General features: G+C 39.9%; 1 protein-coding gene across 1 annotated transcript in view; it reads left to right on the top strand.

Annotated features, from left to right (window-relative positions):
* The first annotated feature begins 11,009 nt into the window (after window positions 1–11,009).
* The window catches only part of LOC146642536 (E3 ubiquitin-protein ligase Midline-1-like), a 60,040-nt gene continuing 48,241 nt past the window's right edge, over window positions 11,010–22,808 (top strand). Inside the window, exon 1 of the mRNA XM_085397685.1 lies at window positions 11,010–11,307. The gene's annotated coding sequence lies outside the window, so the exon portion shown is untranslated. The remainder of the gene's footprint in view (window positions 11,308–22,808) is intronic.

The following is a 22,808-nucleotide window of genomic DNA, read 5'->3' as shown; positions in this document are numbered from 1 at the left end:
ACAAAACCACCGCTATTGGTCTGACACTAATCCACATTGGATGGATCCCTCCAAGACTGTTGGAACAACAAAAGTCATGGTTTGGTGTAGAGATTGACCGATCCGATATTACGTATTGGTATTGGTCCGATACTGACCTAAACTACTGGAGAGAAATAAACAATGTAATCCGATCCGTTAAATATCAAAAAAGCACCTCACAAAACTTGCGACACGCTGTAACTCGCCTTATAACTTTAGCACGTCGGAACAGTATGCGTCACGTGATAGAGCGGCTGTGGCGTGCGAGACCTGTCAGTGGTCTGGTTAAGCATTTGGAGCTTCGCTACCAACCCGGAATTTCATCTCCGACAAAGATATCCCCGAGAAAAATAAAGCAAGTGTGTAAGTCCATCTCTGAATGTTTGTAAAGCATTCCCGCATTAAGCTTAACAACCGATATATGGAGCAACTGCCTCTTCTCTCTCCCTGCCTCTCCTGCTGCTACTTCAATCATGAAACTGATCAATGATCAGCTGATCGGCTTTTCTGTCGCGACTCCCGTCTCTCTTCTTTGTTTTTGGCCCACTTCGCACCAGAAAGAGGAAACCAGCGGCTGAACAACAGCAGCACGTTTAAGCTTGATAAGCTGTTGTTAGAATTTATTTAATATTACTTTTTACACCAGGATCTTAACTGTGCAGGGGCGGATCTAGCAAAGTTTAGCCAGGGGGGCCGATAGGGCATTAACAGGGAAAAGGGGGCACAAAGACATACTTTTCTTTCTTATTCTCATTTAAATTGTGTAGCTTTTAATAAATAATTATCCGCATCTTACACCCAAAGTTTTAATCTGATAAAAAATGTATAGAAGTCCATTACTGTATATAGTAACTATTAAGTCTAATATACCCTAGGTAAGCTATTGTACTTTTTCCATCTGTGCAGTCTGCAATTCTGTTGAAGAAAGATGCTGAATCTATTTAATTATTCTTGAAAAATAATTGAGTTCTGTGCATTTTTTTCCCCACACTGCATCAAATTAAAGTTGATTACGTCGATTAAGCATCATGAGGTGGAGGGTGGGGGGTTCCCTATTTTTAATTTTTTTTTGCTGGGAGTTTTAGAACACTATTAGTTAGGTTGCTTACTCTTTAAAATACCAGAATAGGGAGGATGGAGTAGGTTTAAGTTTATTAGATTGATCAGTATTGCTGAACTATGAAATATTTTTACATACAGGTATAACAGAATAGCTTTAGTGTTTGTTTTTTTGTAACTTGAGTATGAACTTATACAAAAAGCAGCAAGATATTAAAAAAACATTTTTATTGATTAAAAAACACACTATATCGGATTCACATCAGTATCGGCAGATATCCAAATTTATGATATCGGTATCGGACATAAAAAAGTGGTATCGTGCCATCTCTAGTTTGGTGTGGCATATGGGGTACAACGATAGTGGGTCCATTCTTCATCAATGGAAACCTCAAGGCCACTGGATATTTGAAATTGCTACATGATGATGTGTTTCCCTCTTTGTGCACTGAAGCTGGCACGTTCCCTGAGTTTTTCCAGCAAGATGGTGCACCACCACATTATGGGTGCCAGGTCCGAGCATTCTTAAATGAACAGTTTCCTGGAAAGTGGATTGGTCATCGTGGGCCAGTAGAATGCCCCCCAAGGTCTCCCGATCTGACCCCCTTAGACTTTTATCTTTGGGGTCATCTGAAGACAATTGTCTATGGTGTGAAGATACGAGATGTGCAGCACCTGAAACTACACAGCAAAATCTCCAGTGTTAAATTAACACTAGAGAGTGTCTATATGGGTCCACACCTCTGAGTGTTAAATACAACACTGTTGAGTGTTAAATTAACACTTTTGACAGTGTTATATGTTTAAAAGTAACCTAGTCAGTTTTGAAGATTAACAATGGCTGAACAGAGAAACAAACTTGGTTGTGCGTGACAGCGACCGCCCAAGAGCCGGCTAATGCTCACGTTCCCAGTGCTGATTTTCTAACACTGGAAAATAACTCAAAATGTTAGGAATATTCCAGTGTTAGAAAATCAGCACTGCTCAGTGTTAGCCATTGTTAATCTTCAAAACTGACTAGGTTACTTTTAAACATATAACACTGTCAAAAGTGTTAATTTAACACTCAACAGTGTTGTATTTAACACTCAGAAGTGTGGACCCATATAGACACTCTCTACTGTTAATGTAACACTGGAGATTTTGCTGTGTACGGATACTGGATGCCTGTGCTGGCATTTCTCCTGCGGTGCTGCTATCAGTGTGTGAAGAATGGGAGAAGAGGGTTGCATTGACAATCCAACACAATGGGCTGCACATTGAACACATTTTATAAGTGTATTTCAGAAAATGTTGATCTTCTGGACTTTTTCCACACAACCAAAATCTCTAGGGTTTACAGAGAATGGTCTGAAAAAGAGACACTATCCAATGAGCAGCACTTCTCTGGGGAAAATGCCGTCTTGATGCCAAAGGTCAGGGGAGAATGGCCAGACTGCATTGAGGTGATAAGAAGGCAACAGTAACTTGTTACAACCCAGGTATGCAGAAGAGCATCTGTAAATGGTTCACAAGATATCATACCTTTAAGCAGAAGAGCACACCAGGAGCCACATGTCAGTGAAGAACAGAAAAAAGAGGCTACAAGTCACACTGTCTCACTAAATTTGGAATATAGATGGTTAGAACCCTGGTCTGATGACTCTCAGATGGTATGGTCAGAGTCTGGCATGCATAACATGAAAGTGTGGAGCCACCTTATGTCAGTGGTTCAGGCTGGTGGTGGTGATGTCATGGCGTGGAGGATATTTTCTTGGAATAAAACCTTCACCATCTGAACATCCTCTAACACATAGGTGTCAAACTCTGGCCCGTGGGCCAAATTTGGCCCGCAGCCTAATTACATTTGGCCCGTGAAGCCATACCAAATTACTATTAGAGCTGGCCTACTGGTATTATACAGCTAATATATATATTGTTTAGTATTAAGCTTTGCTTGTTCCATATTTTTACAGTTTTTCATACAGTTTTTCAGCAAAACGTGTTTGAGTCCATAAGAAAAGATTCATTCTTATATCTGGAGGAATAAATATATTTCAATAAATATTAACGTTAGCCCGCGACTTTGTTCCAGTTTTGAATTTTTGCCCACTGTGTATTTGAGTTTGACACCCCTGCTCTAACAGGTTACCTGAATAACATTGCTGTTCCAGTAGAAGAGCATAGGATAACAGCAGTTTTAGCTAGCCATTGCATAGCAACCTATCACTGAGTTTGGTCACTAGCTAGCAGCAGCGTTTCATTGAAATACCAGGTGTAGGGTCAAATTAGTTAAAACTAAGACAACTCACTGTCTTCGATTAGAGACAAACTCACATAATATGCAATATAATTTATTTTAAAATAGTGTGCACTACATGGAGTGTACTAACAGAGCAAATTGAGGCCCCACATCTGATTTGTTTGTTATTGGAACTACTCTTTGCTGACACAGAAAGGTTACTCTTGATCTATAGTCATTTTCTGAGAAAAGAGAGACTTTGCACTTAGTGTTTATCATGTTGATTTCTTTATCTCCTGCACTACCCCCCCCCCCCCCCCCCCCCCTTCTTTATCTCTTAATCTGTCTGTCTTGCCTCTTGTCCCTTCCTAATGTCTGTTTTTCGAGGCTTTTCTGTGTATTAGTTTTTCGCAGATTAGATCACTTTATTTACTGAGGTCACTTGACAGAGACAGATAGCTTCCAGGCTCCACAAGAGTATCTCCCAAAACACACAAAGGAGCACAACCAAAATGCAACTTCATTCCTACTTTACACCCTCTTAAATCCCAAACTGCACTTCAAAGCAGACAATGTCTCAGCTGGTACCAGCTGTATGTCTTCGACTTCCTGATTAAAACCAGTCCTCTGCTGACCGCATGTGAACTTGCTCTTAAAAAAAGGGCCAAAGGTCAGCTTGAGGGGAAATCTGTTTGGCATTTTCCAAAAGGGCTTTTACTGCAACTACAAAGATGGCCCCGTGTTTTCTTTTGGTCTTATACAAGAAGGTCTGCAATTGAGAGCAAACATAAGAAGGCCTATACAGAATATCTCCCAAGCTTCACATGAGTCATACAGTAAATACTGTTAAAGATAACAATCAGTGAAGAGGGGAGGTTTTAAGATGCTCTCCATCCAAGTCGTAAAAGTGCCTCTGGAAGATAATATGCAGATGGATCTGATGTTTTTTTTAGCACGGATTAGTGGGTTTGAAAGGATTTGCATTGTTGGATACTCTACAGAATTTGTCTTTTTGCATATCGTTCACCCAGGATGTTGACCAGGGTCTATTTAAATACCTTGAAGTGCACACGTGAGGTAAATCCTACAAATCCCAGGCTACCCATGGCGTTGCTGCCCTCTGCAAAGGTCTTGGTCATAACCCTGTCGTCTTTTATCCCTGTAATGGTCCGAGAGAGGAGACAGACCCCTCTGCATTCCGCTCATTCCTGGTAGTTAAAAGTAAAGCCTCTTTAAATTCTGAGCGGAGGCCAACCTTTCCCAAATTGAGAGTCGTCATGGGACACTTGAAAATGAAAAGGCAAGAGTACAGACCCTATATTTTACCAAAAGATGGAGCAGCCTTCATAAAGAAGACGATAAAAATCAAGCTTGGAAATATTGCTTTGGGTTTCCATAGAAAAGCTTTTACCGTCACTAACTTTATTATCTGTCTCATGTTTTCTTACAGCTGATGATAAAAAAAAAAAAAAAGCTCTCTGGGTACAAACAAAACCGCAGCCTTGAATACAAACAGAGTCAAACTTTCTCGGTCTCTCTGGTTTGTGAATACATCTGTGTTTCTATGTGTGTGTCAAAACATCTCCACGGAAATGACATTTCTGAACAGAATGGAAAATTTTGTGTTTTTACTAAAAAAAAAAAAAGAAGAAAAAAATATTTTTCTTTTATTTCTTGCTTTAAAAGTTATAAAATGAAGCCATTATTATTCTAATACTCAGCACCCTTTTGTCTTTTTCCACAATGACATTTGAAGCACAATCACAATACCACCAGGGGCATCACAGGGATATATAGTTCAAAGTGAAAAACAGTCACGCTGCTTTACAGCACACACACAAAGCTTTAGCTACTGTGTGTGTGCTGAGAGACTTGAATGAAGAGTCCTCGTGTTCATGTTTTAATTCCAAAGAGTGCTGTTGGATAACTTCCAAGGGGGGAAAAAAAGTAACAGACGACCTGTCAATGCAACACAATACAGTATCCATGTCTACAGTGTTGCATCAGTGGAATAAAACATTTTGAGTCTGTGTACGCTCAAAGACAAAACTTTGTTTCAAAGGAAAGCAAACTCTCACTTTAGTGGTACAGAAAACTGAATAAATGGTAAGTTCAAAAGTAGGCAGCAATTTTTAAAGAAATAGGTAAAAGCTGTTCACGCAAAACAATAGAACAAAATATAGTCAGATGGCAAAATAGACTGGTGATTAACATCAATCAAATGAATAATGGCAATTTGAATAGTAGGGATGGTGTTACGGGCTCTGCTGAGACAGCGTCTGTGTGGGATATCCTGGATGGATGGAAGAGAAGTCCCACTGATCTTTTCAGCAATTCTCACCACTCTCTGTAGCGACTTCTTCTCTGGGACCCTGGAGCTGCCAAACCAGATGGAGGTACAGCTGGTCAGCACGATCTCGACAGTGACACGGTAGAAAGTGGAGAGGATGGGAGGGCAAAGGTATGCTCTCCTCATCCAGGAGCAGGAAGTACAGACACTGCTGAGTCCATTTAACTACTGATCCTGTATAAAATGATCAGTCCAGGCTGTCAGTTATCTCTACCCCCAAAAGCTTGATGCTTTTGACTACCTCCACAGCACTTGTTCTCAAGTACAAGTGTGGAATGACTGGGCTGTTTTTTCCTGAAGTCGATGATAATCTCCTTGCTCCTCTTAATGTTCAGTGTTCAGGAACAGACTATTAACACTGCACCATTCCACCAATCGCTTCACCTCCTCTCTATAGGACAGGTCATTGCTGTTCCTAATGAGACCTACCACTGTTGTTTCATCTGCATACTTGATGATGTGATTAGAAGCAGATGCGGCACTGCAGTCATATGTCAGCAGCGTGAACAGCAGTGGGCTCGGAACAGAGCCCTGAGGCGAGCTGATGGAGCTGGAGATGCTGTTTCCCACTCTTACTGACTGAGGTCTGTTGGTGAGGAAGTCCAGCAGCCAGTTACACATGGGGGTCCAGATACCCTTGGGTGTTGGTTTGTTGACCATCTGCTGACCGTATTGAATGCTGAGCTGAAGTCAACAAGAAGCATTCATACATGACTTCTCCTCCACAAGTGCCAAGCTCCGGTGGAAAGCAGAGGAAATGGCATCCCCTGTAGACAGTTGAGCTTGGTTCATTCTGTACTTTTAGTTTTTCATGTACTTCCTGTATCATCCATAGTTTCTCACTGGCCTTAGTGGGGATGTTCTTTATGACACAGAGGTCCTCTGTGCATTTATGGATGTAGGCAGATACAGATGTAGCATACTCCTGCACATTAGTGTGCTGATTATCAGTGGCAGCAGCTCAGAACATGTCTGCGTGGATTCAAAGCAGTTCTGTTAGACTTCCATTAATCCCTCAGACCAAACTTACCTTCCTCACAAAGAGTTTTTCTCTGATCAGTAGGGACCTATATGCAGGTATTAGCATCACAAAGATATGGTCTGATGAATTTACTGCTTGAGAACTGGTCGATGTTCGTAATTCCAACAGGAACTGGCGATCGTACACAAGTTTACTGACGTTATGCTGATTGTGAAAAACTGCAGTTCCTTAAATGACCAATGGGGTCTGACTCTGAAAATATGTCAATCCTCAAATGTTAAAAGGCCCAACTTTAGAGCAGAAACAGAGTTTTGTGTTATTTATGCTTCAGCAGGAAATCTACATTGCAACGTCCATCAGGAGCGGAAACTCCTTTTAACCCTACACCGTAACCTTATATGTAACCTGACGTGCACCTCCTGAGAAATGTAACTACACGCTGGGTCGATGCAGCCGGCAGTGACTTGAGTGGCGTGGAAGGTTATGGTGTAGGACTAAAAGGAGTTTCAGGTTACGACGTAAGTTAGGACCCAGATTTTCCATAGAAGTCCCAATCAAGCTTAAACGTCTACTTAAGAATACAGCTTTGGTATGTGTATAGCTAGTTTCCTCAGTGGTACCAGCAGGATACTTTTGTAACTAGCTATCTTAAAATGTATAAGTTCTTATAGTTTTCATTATTAGGTGGGCTTTTTAAGAATTTTGCTACAATTACATCACACTGTAATTGTATCACACTCTATCACACTAACCAGCACTAACCAGCAGAAAGAAATTCGATTAATGTGTTTGTATGTTACTTAGCATAGCTGACTATGCTTGCCATCTCTGTGAAGCTAATATCTGAGACTTAAAAAAGGCACTCCTGAAAGTCCAACCTTTAGCGAGACATATTTTCCAATTTCACCAGTCAACTCATGTTTATTCTTAGTTCTTAGATCGTAGGGTCATATTTTTCCTTTGACATTTCTTTTTCTTTTACTAACTGCATGTGCTTTTACTTTTCCTTCTTCACATAGCGAGGGAACACTTCACGTCTTGCCGGCCTGGTAAAGAGTGTTCAGAAAGTGAGTGGTCTTGCTCTCTTGCCGGCAACTGACCCGAGATGGAAACTCTTTCCTTGTCCTTTTCCAAAAGAGCATTCTTTAGCAGCAGCCTCACCTCGACTGATCCCACTCCAACTGCCAGAAATACACACCAGAATCCTGCAACTGCAACACACACACACACACACACACACACACACACACACACACACACACACACACACACACACACACACACACACACACACACACACACACACACTGAGCATACACATACACTTTAGTCAACTTAGTCTAGGGTTTGGAATATGAAAATGTTCCCTGATGTTTAAAAAATTCACTAAGCATGCCATACTTTCCCACTTTAAGCGTATTTTACCACTTTGGCTCTAAATGACCTTATAAGAACTCCAAAAACACATTATCTAATAGGAATCTGTTAAACGCGCCAGTGAAACGAAATGCCAAGCATTGACAGTTTTAGGCATGCTGTTTGGGACTTAGCAGACCCAAACAAACAGGTTTATCTGGCATATTCAACATATTTTCACGCCAAACCATACAAGCATGCAAGATAGAGTTAAACCGACAATCCACTGCAAGAGCAGGAACCATGTTCTACACTCAAAAACTAGAGGAGTCACTTCTCTAGGGCAAAAATGTTAGGGATTATTTCAGATAAGCTAGCAATGAGCTGCTTGCTATCAAGTTTTTTTTTAAACATAAACTGTAGACTTCTCAAAAATGGTTTTGATTCAGACTTTCTGCCATTTCTCACACATAATCGCTTTCTCAAAATGAACTGTCCACTGCGTTTCAGACAGGTAGGTTTTCCAAGCAGCTGAAGATTCTGGATCAAAGATTGCAGTAATGACAGGCCAGCGTGGGCTGCGTGTGCGACTGACTTGCATCTCGGAGATTAATTTAAGCTGCTTTCCTTGTGGGCTGTGTTAAAAAAAAGGGAAAAAAAAAAAGGAGGAGATTGTTTTTATGGGGAGCAGCCAAAACAGCTGAGGTTTCAAGGTGGAGGGAGAGAGGGAGTGACATCGGGACATTGGGGAGGCATTTAAATAAATTACAGAGGGTGAATTTGTGCTGAGGACGTGTCAGGGGTGGACAGATGGAAGGTAATACACAGGTGTCTCATGTGTAGTGGATTTTACTCATCTCCAATACAAAGAGAACTTCATTTGACAAATATTTAACATATTTGTTGAAGTGTTCTTACTTTGAACTGCTGTTGATGGCATTCGCCTTTAGTACAGCTTCCACTATGCTTGTTGTTCTCCTAGTAAATAACAAATCATGGTCACGGCATTTATACTAATCTGTGGTTTTAAGCTCCCTAGCATAAACAATGTTCTTCCTCACTAACTGCTATTAACTGTAGCACAGCTGGTATAAATTAAAGTTAAATGTCAAATTCAACTGGTGTCTTTACCACAATGATGATAAACATAGTGTCAGTATGTAATATGTAATAAGAGATTTCCTCATCTTCTTGCTGCACTTGTATTTCAAGCAATTCAGTTTTATGTAACTTTTATTCAACAAAAGTCAGACACACATATTATTATTTTGAAGTGAATAATGTAAAACTTGTAGGCCCATACGTCAACACAAATCCCTATCCTGATGAGGACACACATCAGGTCTTTCTTTCAGTACTGGCACCAGCGTAACCGATCAATACAGTGATTCGTCTTTAGAAACATGCACAGTTAGAAAATGGAGCCTTAAATCCTGACAGCTCAACACGTGATTTGTGGAACAGTTTAAGTTCGGGCTCTGGATTCTTGGCTTCCTTCGTGTTAGCATGCTACCTGTGCAGATGCATTTGAAGAACTGACTTTGCATTGCAAATCTCCAAACAAATTAGCTATAATCAGAAATGTAATCTTAGCAATGTTTTTTACAACAGTTTTTATGTCCTCCATTATGCTTAACTACCAAACAATACCTGAAACTATGAAAGGGTTGTGATGCCTTTAAAGCAAAAGTTAATGTTGCAACAGTAAAAAGTGCTATGCAAACTGAAAACTACTTTACTACCACTTTACTAGCAGTTGGCAAGTGTTTGCAGACAAGTAGGCATCTTCAGACAAACTATGGACAACTGTGGCAATCTGAAGTTTGGTTCACCAGGCACTGTAAACAAACAAGCTTAGCAAACAATTTCACCTACCAACCTCCAGCAACCATTTGCCAACTACTTGCGAAATATAGATTTTCTCCAGTGACAAGAGGCTATTGGGCGGTCACTGATGGACTCTAAACCTGGATGACTCAGACTTCAGGGTTCCAGCTGCCTACAGCAAACACTCAGGAAGTTTTTTTTTCTATACCAAATGGTGGTTGGCAGCCAGTTGCCAACTGGGGCGACAATCTCGGCCTGAGTGACTGGGGTGTAAATATAAGCTAGCTCAATTAACAAGCTGCATAATCTGTATGTGCTGGAAGCACTAACTGGTGCAAAGCTATGGGCTAATATGGTGCTGCACTTTAATATACCAAGAATAGACCTGAAAGTTCTTGGACAATCTGTGCCACATAAGCAAGCCATATCTGTCATGATTAAAAGTATTATAGTTATCATCTATGCCAATCAAAACAGCCCTACCTCTAACTTTTAGCCTTAAAAATATCCAACAGGAGAAGTTATGAAAAAAATGTGTCTACTATAAGGCTGTTACGAAAGGGGAAAGTATCCATAAACACCCCAAATGCTTCATGTATCTGTAAGCGTGTATTTTAATGCTATGAAATTGGGCATTTTAACATGAGAGCCTGTGGGGACTTTGTCTTTTCTAGCATTTCAGGCTCAAGTAACCACTCTTGGAGCTGCTGTTACTGGCTTCATTTTTCACTCCCGGAGGTTTGGCCATTTAGAGGGCACTTGAAGTGACTGAGAGATGCAGTAAATATTTGCAAGACGAAAACATAAACCCCGCAAAATAATCTGGAGTCTGGCTTTTTATTTGTTCAATTATTGCATCTGAGACTAAGCAATTATTTGAAAATCCACTCTTGAGAACTACGGGATGTTTTTTTTTGTGCTCATCACACTTGGAATATGAATTTGCATGCAAAACATATTACTGCAAGGATAAGTAGACATGCACACCCAATGTCTGTTTGTATGACTGCAAGGACACTTGCACACACAGCGGGCCCTGACTCCACCCCCCAGCAGTTCAGTGATTGGCCTACTTTGAGACAGAGCAGCTCGCTGGCAGATTTGAATACAGGGAAACAGAAAGGGAGGAATGGACAGAGGAGGAGGGGATAAAGAGAGGGGGGCGGTACACTACTTTGTCCCGTCTCTCTCTCTCTCTCTCTTTCTCTGTGCCGGGTCAGGATGGAAAGGCTTACACAGGCAGGGGAGGAAACATATCATGAGAGGTGATGACACAGCCACGGAGACGCAGCTACATCCTCTCTGAGTCCCAAGTTTGCTGCTTGCTGTTGCTTTTGCCACTGCCGCCGCTGCTGCTGTTTCTGCACCCCACAGAGGAGAGAGAGAGCCAAAGATAGCTGACATTCCCTCCCCCCCCCACTCCCACTTCTCTCTCTCTTCCTCTCTTTTTCACTTTTGTTTGTGGATGATGGGATTTTAATCATGTGGAAGGTAAGGAACAGGAAGAAGAGAGGGGAGTTTGATTTGTATTTTATTTTTTTTTGTATGTGTGTGTGCTTACTGTAAGGAGGTGTGGGAGGTGTGGGCTGTCTCAGAGGGAGTTCTTCTTAGAGTAGTTTACTTAAGTCTCCCAGTCCCTGGGGGATTCCCGCATGCTTTCACCCTCCATCTCAGATCAGACTGTATTCTCAGTGGAAATAAGGAGTGGAAGCATTCAGTGCCAGCATTGCTGGAATGATAATGACAGAGCGGTGGCTTCAGGACTGAGCCAGCGAGTAGTGTGGAGCCAGCGAGTAGTGTGGAGCCAGTCTGTATGGTGGTTGAAAAGAAACTTGTGAAGAAACAGTTGCTAGACAGACATTTATAGCGAGGAGTTCTGAAGAACTTCAGCTTTTAATTTGGGCTCGTGGTCCTCCCTGAAGTGTGGCAGCTTCCACAGACACGAGCAAATCAGCTGATCCCACTTTAAGAGGTCGACAGGTATTAGCTGTAAAACTTTGGCAGCTTACCAAAAAAGTCTGTGTGTGGGCATTGTTACGTAGCATGTGAGTCTGGCTTTTTGTGACCCAAATTCAAAGAGCCACTGGATATTTTGGTGGTTGCTTGAAGCGCCGGCACACATAAAGGAGACAGGAGACAGTGCCTTGAAGGATGGTTAAAAGTGCACTCGTACTTGAGTACTTGAGTGTGTAAGAGCAGCTTCAGAGGTCCCAAATGTTTTGTCTGCTTTCCACTAAAGTGTGCAGGGAGTTTGACAGCATTAATTTGAAAGTGGAGATGTTTATCTGTACTGTCCTCCCCAATTCCTTCCTCCTCTATTGAAAGCCCTGTATGTGCAGATAGGATAAAACACCTTCGTATACAGGTTAGCTGCACTACATGCTCTACACGTTGTTCACATCCGCACAAGTCGCTCATTCTGTGTTTTTAAGCCTCCCAGAGGTCAAGTTATTGAATTTCTGTGTGCTGAGCCGTGTTAAGTACACATCAGTGCATGTGTGTGAGAGCGTGCATGCATCTTGTGCGTGCTGAATCATGTGGGTGACAGCTGGATAACACGGGCTCAGGTCTGCGAGTGCTTTTTCTCACCTGCGGTGGCTCAGCGAGATCAAGGAAATCCAGGTTTCTATGTTTGATCTGCGAGACAGTGGAGAACTTGAGGAAGGGGAGGTCACTGTAGCCTAACTTGAGGCCTTAAGTAAGCAATCAAATGCATTAAATAGAACTAGGTGCTGCTCACTTTTAGTGATAGTTTATGTTGAAGTTGGAAATGGCTTTAACCTCATGAGGTCTGATGTAAAGTAACCCTAACCCCTAACCATATAGTCTTCATAAAATATAACTTTTTGGTGGGGAAAAAAGTAAATAGTTTATGATTGCTATGATTTATAAACCCACGTATTTTGATACGTACAGGTCAAAGTTTGGTCACCAGCAGATTACCACAGTTGTCCATAGTTTGTTTGGAAGATGCCAACTTGTCTGAAAACACTTGTAAAATAGTTTTCGGCTTGTGTAGCACTTTTCACAGAGACTGTTCACCATTGTCTATGGAAGTCATATGGAAGTGAAATTATCCAATCCATCCAAATATAGCAGTACTTATGTGCTCACCATAAGTTGCCATATACAAAGTCTGCATTGACATGAATAGACTAGGCAAAACAAAAAGACCCTCTCTGTACTTGGTCCTTAGCTGTCACTTTGCCGACCAATATAGCAACAATAGCATTGTTACGGTTTCTTTTCCTGTTTCCCCCCGACATGTTTCATTGAGACATTGTCAGCCTGGACAGGCTTGACTGAAGCATCTTAGGTTTCAAACCCCCCTTTCTCTCCCGTGAATGAAGACTGAGCGTGGGAACTATGTAGACAAATATAGCAAATGCTGTTTTTTTTTTTTTCATTTGTTTTCCTTCTTGGAGCACATCTGTCAGTTTATGTAAACTTGACTCAGGGATAAGGTGCACTCTTAAACTTTGAGCGTTGCTGATGTAAAACGGATGGTTTGGTTTCTTTGAAGAAGAGTTGTGTGAGGTATTTATAGACAGTGTAGCCTCTAGTTTTGAGAAGCAGGAAGCATTAATGGACTGCAAGCTAAGCAACGTGCTGCTATTGACAGGGTTGGAAGCCAAATATATTGTAATCCGAGACCCACAGATGAAGAAAATGTAGGGTAAGTTGTGTCACTGTTTTACCTCGCTGTATGGCAGTCCTTTCTGATGAGGTACTGAGGCCAACCTCTTCAGAAACACCCTTGACAAAAAATAACTTACTTTTTCTTCCAGAACACTGGTTGCTGATCAACTACAGCTTTGACTTTAGTATTCTCACAACATACTCTCACTTCCAGCTCAACAGTCATTTTTAATCACAAACCCCATCTCCTCTTAAAATTTTATTGTTGTCTTCTCCTGAGGTAGTTAGGGCCTCAAGTTAGGAAACATGTTTGGTTTTTTTTAAACTATTTTACTTTTGTTTTAGACTTTACCTTTTCTGAAGCTGTTTGGTTACATAATTTTTCCACTCGTAGCCTAACCACTCTGGAGCCCAAAGTCAGTGTTTGACATCAGAGTTCGTCAAAGTTCCTCAAATTTAACATTTTTGGCTGTTTCCATGTTGTTTTCTTTTACTTAGCCTGAAGTTAGCATATTTGGACAAGAGAGTAATGTGCTCAATTATCAACTAATGTTTGCAAGCGTGGTTAGCCAGCTGTATCCATAAACTGTTGAGTGCAATGCACAGACAGATACTGTATCTGCTAATTACTGCAAGTGTCAGACTAATCAATATCACCAAAACTCAAGACCGCTGTACTTTGCATGTGTCTTCACTAGGAGTCGTAACACTAAGTCCATTTGAATCTGTTAAAAAGTCTAACCAATCATGGCACCAGTTGATGAGGATCTCTAAAATCCTTGAATGATCGGAGTCTAAGGTAAAGCACTACAAAAGTACAATTAGGATATTGATTTTGGTGGTTAGGTTGCTGTTATTTTGTTAGTGCTAAAATAGGCTTTGCTAGCAACAGTGTATAAAGCAGCACACTACTTAGTTTCTCCAAAGTGGGGGCATGCTGCAGGTACAGGTACCGATTATGGAAAAGCACTTCATATGACCTAGCTTCAAAGAAAGTACAATAACGCTTTGATCAGAAGAAAAAATAGTATTCCAGAAAAACTTTGGTGGCTAATGCCGTGACAAGCAGACAGCAGTGCTACTCCCTAAATATTCTGTTATCTCACAAGCATGTAGTATCCATGATAAAACGGGGAGGTAGAACTCCTGAGAGTCTTATCTGCCCGTAATTGGTTAATTTGATCTTCAAAGCGTCAGCAGTTGCCTACTTCAGACGCTCGAGGGGTGAACTGCTAATTGCTATCTAAACACGCTTCAAAAGGGACAAGACATACTGGATTCCTTTCTCTCTCTCTCTCATTCTCGCTCTATTTCCACTCCAGATCAGTTCATTTTATCCACCCCAGTGCGTTCTTTAATCACCCACTGGATAAGATGAGAGTGCAATGTTGCTATGGAAACATCAGAAACGGTGACAATGAGCACAATCGGTTCAGTGAGAGTTGGCAGCTTGTGCAGTCCTGTGGAGAGGATAAGTGGTTCCTCAAACCTTTTATTTTAAAGTTGTCAGGAGCCTCAACAGTGTGCTGCAGTGTGGTATTAGACAAGTTTCAAAATTTTAACTATATAAATATGAAATTGACAATGCTTGTACGACTATCAGGCTATTACACAGTTTGTTCTACTTAATGGAGGCTGAAGTGTAGCCTTTTTGTCTGATCTGCAGTCGAAATAATTCATGTTTATACTAAAAGGTTGAGTGGAGGATTATACCACGGTGCAGTGACCCAGCACTGCAAATAACTTTCCACTAATGTGGCAATATGGTCAGTAAAACCTGTGATACTGAATCTTTCTGAACAGAAACACAGAGAAATGGAAGAAGAAAAATGAAAATAAATAAATAAATAATTGAAGTCGAACTCTTCTTCAACATCTAAATCCTTGTCTCGTTCGCTAAATGTAAATGACAGTTTTGCTTCTCTGACTAAATTAATGAGTGGCCACACATTCTGCATGATGCTTCCCCGCTGAACAAGTAGTTGTTGTATTGCCTGGTGAATTTGGAAATCATAACTAAAAAATATACTGATAAGAGTCTGTAGTATGGAGCAGAGTGATGTTAGTGTGGTCAAATTTATGATAAAAACAGCCTGAAATTTTACGGATAAAATCTAAAGATTTAATCTAGCATCCTTAAACAAATCAGTTCAATTTCTGTAAGTCTCTTTGCACATTGTTAATGGCATTTTTTTTGCTTTTTGGGTCATTTGATTCCACATATTATCAGCTAAGAACCTTTGACTATTTCACCATGAAATAATAAAAACACAAAACCTAAACTAAATCCATAGACTGTAAAAGATGGACATAGCCTGAGAAACATTTTGTCATGTTTCTCAGGTCTTTGTCTGAATTTCTACGAACATTATTGCTAAGGATTGTCTTATTGCATTGGAGTCACACTGGGTTAAATATGTACACTTGGGTTTTAAGGGGTATTTATTATTTTCTTCTTTTTTTGGGGTTGTATGGAAGCCCCAAACGCAATTTCATTGTTCTTGACAATGACAATAAATAAATAAATACTAAATACTAAATAGCCATGTGACTACACTCACTGATATTGTCACCTATGGATTTCTAATTATTCCAGCATCATAGTTGTTGCCATCTTGGCTTTCTGGAACCAGAAGTTATCACATTAATAGCGAATGCTAAGCAGTTTGATTAGCAAGCTTTAAAGATAACTACTAATCAGTGCTAAGTAACATATTGAATATGCTACACCAAAATTCAAGCAGACTTTCTGGTTTAGCAACATAGAAAACAATGTAGTTTGTCACATCATTGTATTCAAAATGCTAAGTGTGTTCAGAAGTCCAGTTCAGCGACTTAGGTTAGCAGGAGGTAAAGCTAGCAGGCAGCAATCAGGTACAGTTGCCTTTGTTGGCACACAATGATTTCTGCCATGCATTAAAAATCTGAATGCCCTGAGTTAACCTCTCCCAAGTTCTAAATGCTGCTTTCAGTCTTTGTAAACTTTGTAAACATTTTCTGTTTAAAATTTTTTTCTTAAAATGTCTTTATAATTTTGTCACTTCAACTGGCATCCATCAACTCACTCTTAGGTATGCATTAGAGTCTTGGTAGGTTGGAGTCTTTGTCTTATGTGGGCAGCATGAATTAACTTTTGGAGCCATCCTCAAGTAGGTCATACTTTCTCAGAGTATTAAAAAGAAACAAAAATGAAGATCCCAAAGATCAGCACTGCTTTTAAATTGTTTATGTAACATGACGTTTCAGTTTTACTAATGGAAGGCAAAATCAGTGATCCTCTCAGCATGCTGCCTGAAAAAACACCCCTTCACAGGTGTCAGGTTGGGGTGTTCGGTTCTGAAAAAACATTGCGGACATTTGATACGCATCAAGGGACTTACTCAATCAGCTGCGGCTCGGCAGATGTGTTTGGAATATCCATCATTCTTGAGGTCTTGGATAGGTTGAATACCATCATGCTTTTTGACATTCCTAACCTTCTAGTTCAACATAAACACAGATGACTTGAAGCCTTGTATTAAAAATCTAGTATAATTGTTAGCATATTCCACATCTCTGGTGTCATGACACAAGGTGCCCTGTGGAACAGGGTCATTTAGGCATTTCAGGCAGGTTAAACTGAATTTATATAGAAGTAATCAGCTTTTTCTTGAAGAAGCAGACGTCCAAGGTGACTGCTTGACAACAACTTAACAAATTCTCAACAAGATGAAATCCTAATTTCCAACAAGTTAAAAATCTTCAAACACAAAAGAAAATCTGAGTTTTTCCACAGAGAGATCTGTGCACAACTATAAGATATTCATTGTTTTATGTAGGAAAGCCTTAATAACATGTAAATATAACTCGATAAGAAGGATATTTTGCATCTGTAATCTTAATTGCCCTGAATAGTTCCCGAAAACAAGATCTTTTTGCATGCTACACTGCATGAGTCATGCAAATGCTGCATGAGTGGTGTTTATCCCACTAGTGCTCTGTTCATGCATGCAAACACTCGCTTACCTAATCTTTACCAGCTCTCTGGGGCCATTTTCACATCGAAAACATTTCATTATCCAATCAAAGTTGCTATGATAATTTAGCACTTCAGGGCATAACCACAGTTTAATCACTTTCATCTCCACTAGGGGATCCGAAGCACACATTTTGAGGCAGCATTAAGGCATTATAGAATAATTGTGCTCATGGAAGAAGACATTAACTAAACCTGTAGTGTCTGGAAATGCAGCATATGAGGGTTCAGTGAGTGCTCTCTTTTCTGCAGTCAGTCTTATGTCAAATAGCCAACTGAGGATCTTACTGTACAGTTTGAAAAGTGAACCAGAAGTAACGTTGAAGTGCATCAGCTTTTAAGGATGGGACAGTAAATGGCACTTAACTGAACTGTTGCTGCGGTGAATTCTATTACAGTGTGAATTCAAGCTAGTGTGATGTGTGATTATCAAAAGGTGTCAGAAAAGTGTGACATTTTGTTTCCAGCTAAGTGTAGGGTGTTTTTTTCTACCCCAATTCAAAAAGATGACTATTACACTCTCAGCTCTGTATTTTTGCTCTTGGACTCTACTAAAGTCACATTCCGTGATTCAAAGTTCAAAATGACGCTTGTTCATGTATGATGAGCCTTGGCGCAGTCATCCACTTCATCTCTGAGTGTTTTAGCTGCCTTTCCCTTTCCTTTAAGCCAACTTTCTTCTAATTGGCAGACCACATTAGCGATAACCCCTGTGACATCATTTAGAGTTGAGAGTAGAAAAAATCAAAAACAAAGTGGTTAGAGCTGCTGATTACACATGCTTATTGTTGAACCTTTGGCCACAGAGCCTAAAACAGCGCTAACTGTTTAGGCACACAGTGAGGATTTTGCGATTAATTTTCCATAAAATGTTTTACATTTGTTTATTGCATGAATTTATGGGCAATATGTTGAGATCACCAGGTTTTAAAAGTTATATAGGATATAGAAATCCTTTACTAATAGATGATAAAGGCACCTTTGCATGTTTGCATGCGGTGGGAGAGTACAGATCATTCACCCTGACAAAAACTGTCCTTGACAACAGCAGCTTTTGAGTTGTTAACATAATCTCCGCCCCCCTACTGCCCTCCATTTTCACATGCGCCACTGTACCCAATCTGGGTCACACAAGTGAGATCCCAGACAGACCCTGCCACACACGCACCGGCTCACACACGCACCCACACCACATTCACAAATGTCACCCTTTATTATAATCACTAATAGCCTCTGCATCCCAGACTATCACCAGCCAATCCTGTTAGGTGTGACTGACCGCTTCGAAACATGAAAGGCCGGGATTGGTCACAGCCAGTATTGTAGGAAGCTGGTTAGGGATCAGCATGGCAGGGTATCTGGAATCAGACAAAAGCTTTGAGTATGTGCGTGCGTGTGGCAACTGCTACTGTTGGTAACTTGTTAAATATCCAGTCTCATACTGTAGTGAACATGAAGGAGAGGTTAGGGAGGGAGGTGGAAGGAAGGAAAGGAAATGGGAAAAATATTTTGAGTTCTAATCCTCCCTTGAACACTCAAAAAGCTTTTTTTACATTTAGCGAACTGATTTGTTTGGACTTCGTTAGCTTCAACTCTGGGCATGTTCCTCACCCAACTTTTTTGTCCTCTGTCCTATTTGGACTCATGACAACTACACCTGTGAGCAAGGCTGTTGAATATATAAAATTAATTTCCTTGGACTTCAAGATTTATTACATACAAGACGAGCCAGAAGGCTAATAGTGCAGGAAAACATTGTAGAAAAATGCTGGATGCAGGAAGATACTATGTAACATGATGATGTATCAGCTCAACAATTCTCAGTTAACAGAATTTACATTTTAATTTGTAAGTTTATTATAAAATGCTACTTTTTACAGTTTTGTCATGGTGAAAGTCACGGACACTGCAACATACTTTAGTAACTGAGCACAGTATTGAGGCATGTATTCTGATATAAAGTATGAACATAATGCAACACTTGTAGCACAACTAAATATTTTAGCTAATGTAATAATTTGGACCTGGAATTCCAGAGCTTCCCGGATGTGACCGTTAATTATTGATGGCCAAGTACAATGAAATTGTATATTAAGTAGAACGTTTAAACAAAAAGAGGAAGTTCAAAACATTTACTTAGATTTTACATTTAATAAAAAATCTGTGTAATTTAAAACATTTGGTTGTGCACAGTTAATATTAATCTCCTCTGACCTTAGCAGGGAGAGAAAGCCCCCGAAAAGGCTCCTTGTTCTCAACAACCGCACGAGGTTGAGGGTTAATCTCTCTAGCTCTCCAGCCCTCCTATGAAACCAGATTATAGGATTTGCAATTCAGGGAAAAACATAAACATTTGAGGGATCATTAAAATTCTTTGACATATTGGTGTATGTGAGGTGTCAAATGGTTTAGATGTTGGCAAAAAAGCGAAGCCAAGTAGAGGTTGCACTGAAGAGCTCACAAAAATGTAAATAATTTATTCAGCTTTTTTATAAAAATGTGAATAATTGAGAGCTGCTTCTTTTTCTCTCTCTGTCCCAGTTGCTAAAGTAGGCGATGTTTGTGGGCAGTTTAGGCAAAATGGTACCTGACAATCCAACGCGGACAGGTTCTGGTCACCTTTACCCTGAGCGCATTTTGAATCTATTACAGATTCAATTTCCATTTTGAAGTTTGAGCAGGAAAAGACTTTGCGGCATGTAAAATGTAACATTAAAAAGGCTGACAGCCAGATATCGTCATGTTTTGGCTCGGCTTCTGATGCTTTGCCCTCTTTCGCTCGGTTCTAACATTTCGCTGTGTGTTTGTCATTTTCTGCCTCTCTGAGTTAAGAGCAAATTGGAACAGCGAGATCATAAAGTGACACACACATGCAGTGTGTATGCTTATTATGTGAGCCAGGTCAATGGGGATGACCTACTTCTCAGTTCTGCTCCATGCGCTGCCACAGTCGCACACGTCAAATCACCAAATGGACCCTGCACCCAAATGTGAGGTTTTTTTCATAGCTTTTTGGGGTGCTTATTGCCGAGTAATTTCTTTTATGCAATTTACTCAAAGCTATCTGGTAATGGAATCTCTCTACACTTCCACGTGGAAGTGTCGCTCATTTCAGTTGAGTTTTTCGGGTTTTTGTGCAGTTGAAGAATTCATTGTGCTGAAAAAAAATCTGAAAAAGCAATGCAATCAAATTTCCCTGAAGCAACATTTTAAGAGAACAAATGATCACGAATTAAGTTTTATTACAAAAACATATAAAACATATCAGTGTTTAGACCTGCAGTTAGCAACAATTATCATCTTCATTATGAGTGTCTCAGTACATTATGTAAAAGTGCAGCGCTCAGTCTTTCCCTTTAAATCGAACACAGAATCTCTCTCTCACTCATCTGGGGATTTTTTTTGTCTGCATCATTCTCTTGTTGAATCAGTTTTTAGAAAATGGAGAGAAAAGAAAGAGGTCCTATGAAAATTTTAACAGTTCAAACTACAAGGGGAAAGGAAAGCGGCAACCTTCGTGGACCTGACGTTAATGAAAGATTTAGAAGTCGAATGCAGACTAATGGGGGGAGCCGGGCCCAAATATAAACAGGAAGGGAGATCAAAAGTTAAAATTTGTTATTTTCAGATACATTTGTATGTGGCGTGAGTGAGCATTTGTCTAAATATGAACTCATTTCTAAAAAGTACTTTAACCTCTAACCCAACCCTGTCTGTCTCAACAAACACTCGTTGCTACACACACCAAATCTTTGGTAGTCTTTTTAAATACTTAGGGTTTGGTTTAGGATGAGGGTTAAAGTAGATTAGCTAGAGTACTTAGAAATCACAGGGATAAAAGTTGGGTTTGATTTAACCCTCACTGAATAAGTGAACGCTGAAATAACGGCCAGTTGCAAAAGGTTATGTGTTGGCATTCATGGATCAGAGACCATATGAAAGTTACTTTTCTTTTTCAAAATAAAACTGCAGGCATTTCAGCGAGGCATCGGGGCAATGACATTTGTGCCCGCTCAAAATAGAAATGCAGCATTTTGGGCTTGTGTCATGATGTAACATGAGATGAGTAGAGACAGAAACAGAAACAGAAACGGAGGAAGACTGAGATAAACAAATGTCAATCTGATCCTTCTGAGCCTATCATATCTATTGAATATTATATTGCCATTTCTGAGGAAAAGGTCACTGAGAGAGTTTCACTGAATGTTATTACAGTTTGTGCTTTCTGACTGAATTTTTCGTGGTTAAAGCAATGAAATTAAACTGCCTCCTTATTTGCCTTGAGATTTGTACACTCTCAAAATCCTCTTCGTGGGAACATTCGTTGATTTTACATGACGAGCCTTTTCACGATGCAGTAAAATTGGTATCATTACATTAGCAATGTATCTGAAAGAGCAGGATCTATTGTTGAAATGCTTCCTTGTTAATGAGTTAAAAAAAAATCATTTTGCAGGCTCCCCTACATGTAACAGTCAGCAGCTTCAATAACCGCATCCTCTTTGAGGAATGGTTGAAAATACAAAAATGTAAGACAGTAGCTATTTTACAGACAGAAGCAGGGATGCACTGATTGCAAGCACCAACAAACAGCCAGTAAACAGTCAGTAAACAATAGATCTTAATCAATGTTATAACTGCTTAAATAGCAGTTTAAAAAGGTCTTTTAGCTTTTCAGGGTACTAAACATTTGAGCTGAGCTAACACCACGTACAGTACATAGTGTTCACTGGCAGTAGTAATTATTAATTAGTAAGTATTAGTAAGTAGTAGTAAGTAAGTATTGCATAATGGCTGGTTGAGACTACACCTAAACTAGCAAAGTTTCATGACATAATGATGATTATTGCTAGCAATTTTGTTTGCACTAATGCTAAACCTATAATAGCTGTATAGTTTGGTTGAAAACAGTTTCCTGTTGAAATATGACTCACCTGTAAACAGGCACCTTTAAAACGTGAAAACATCATTCAAGCTTATTAAAGACTATATAGTATCATGCTAATAGCTAACACTGTATGACCAAGGCAAACGATTAAAGTATCGTGTAACGTGTACAATGGCATTATTACTCATTACACAGCAGGATAGAGCTGCTAACATAAGCTAAAATTCAAAACATCATGAATCTGGTTTTTTTGCACAACCTTAAATAGTTAAATAATGAATAACAATTGCAGATTGTTCCAAGCAGATAGATGAATATAGACAGAGAAAAACTGATTATTTTAATGAAACGCGACATTTAGAACTTCTTTGAAAGCAGCTGTTACAGAACATTTCGATAAACTAGATAAATATGTTGTGAACATTTTTAGTCTACACACAAAATTGTTAA

The sequence above is a fragment of the Rhamphochromis longiceps genome, linkage group LG23 (genome assembly GCF_057381845.1).
Source record: "Rhamphochromis longiceps isolate RC_006_pf linkage group LG23, R_longiceps_female_GT1.1, whole genome shotgun sequence".
Taxonomy (NCBI): Eukaryota; Metazoa; Chordata; class Actinopteri; order Cichliformes; family Cichlidae; genus Rhamphochromis; species Rhamphochromis longiceps.
The sequence above is the reverse complement of the archived record's forward strand: the minus strand, read 5'-3'. Positions and strand labels throughout refer to the sequence as shown.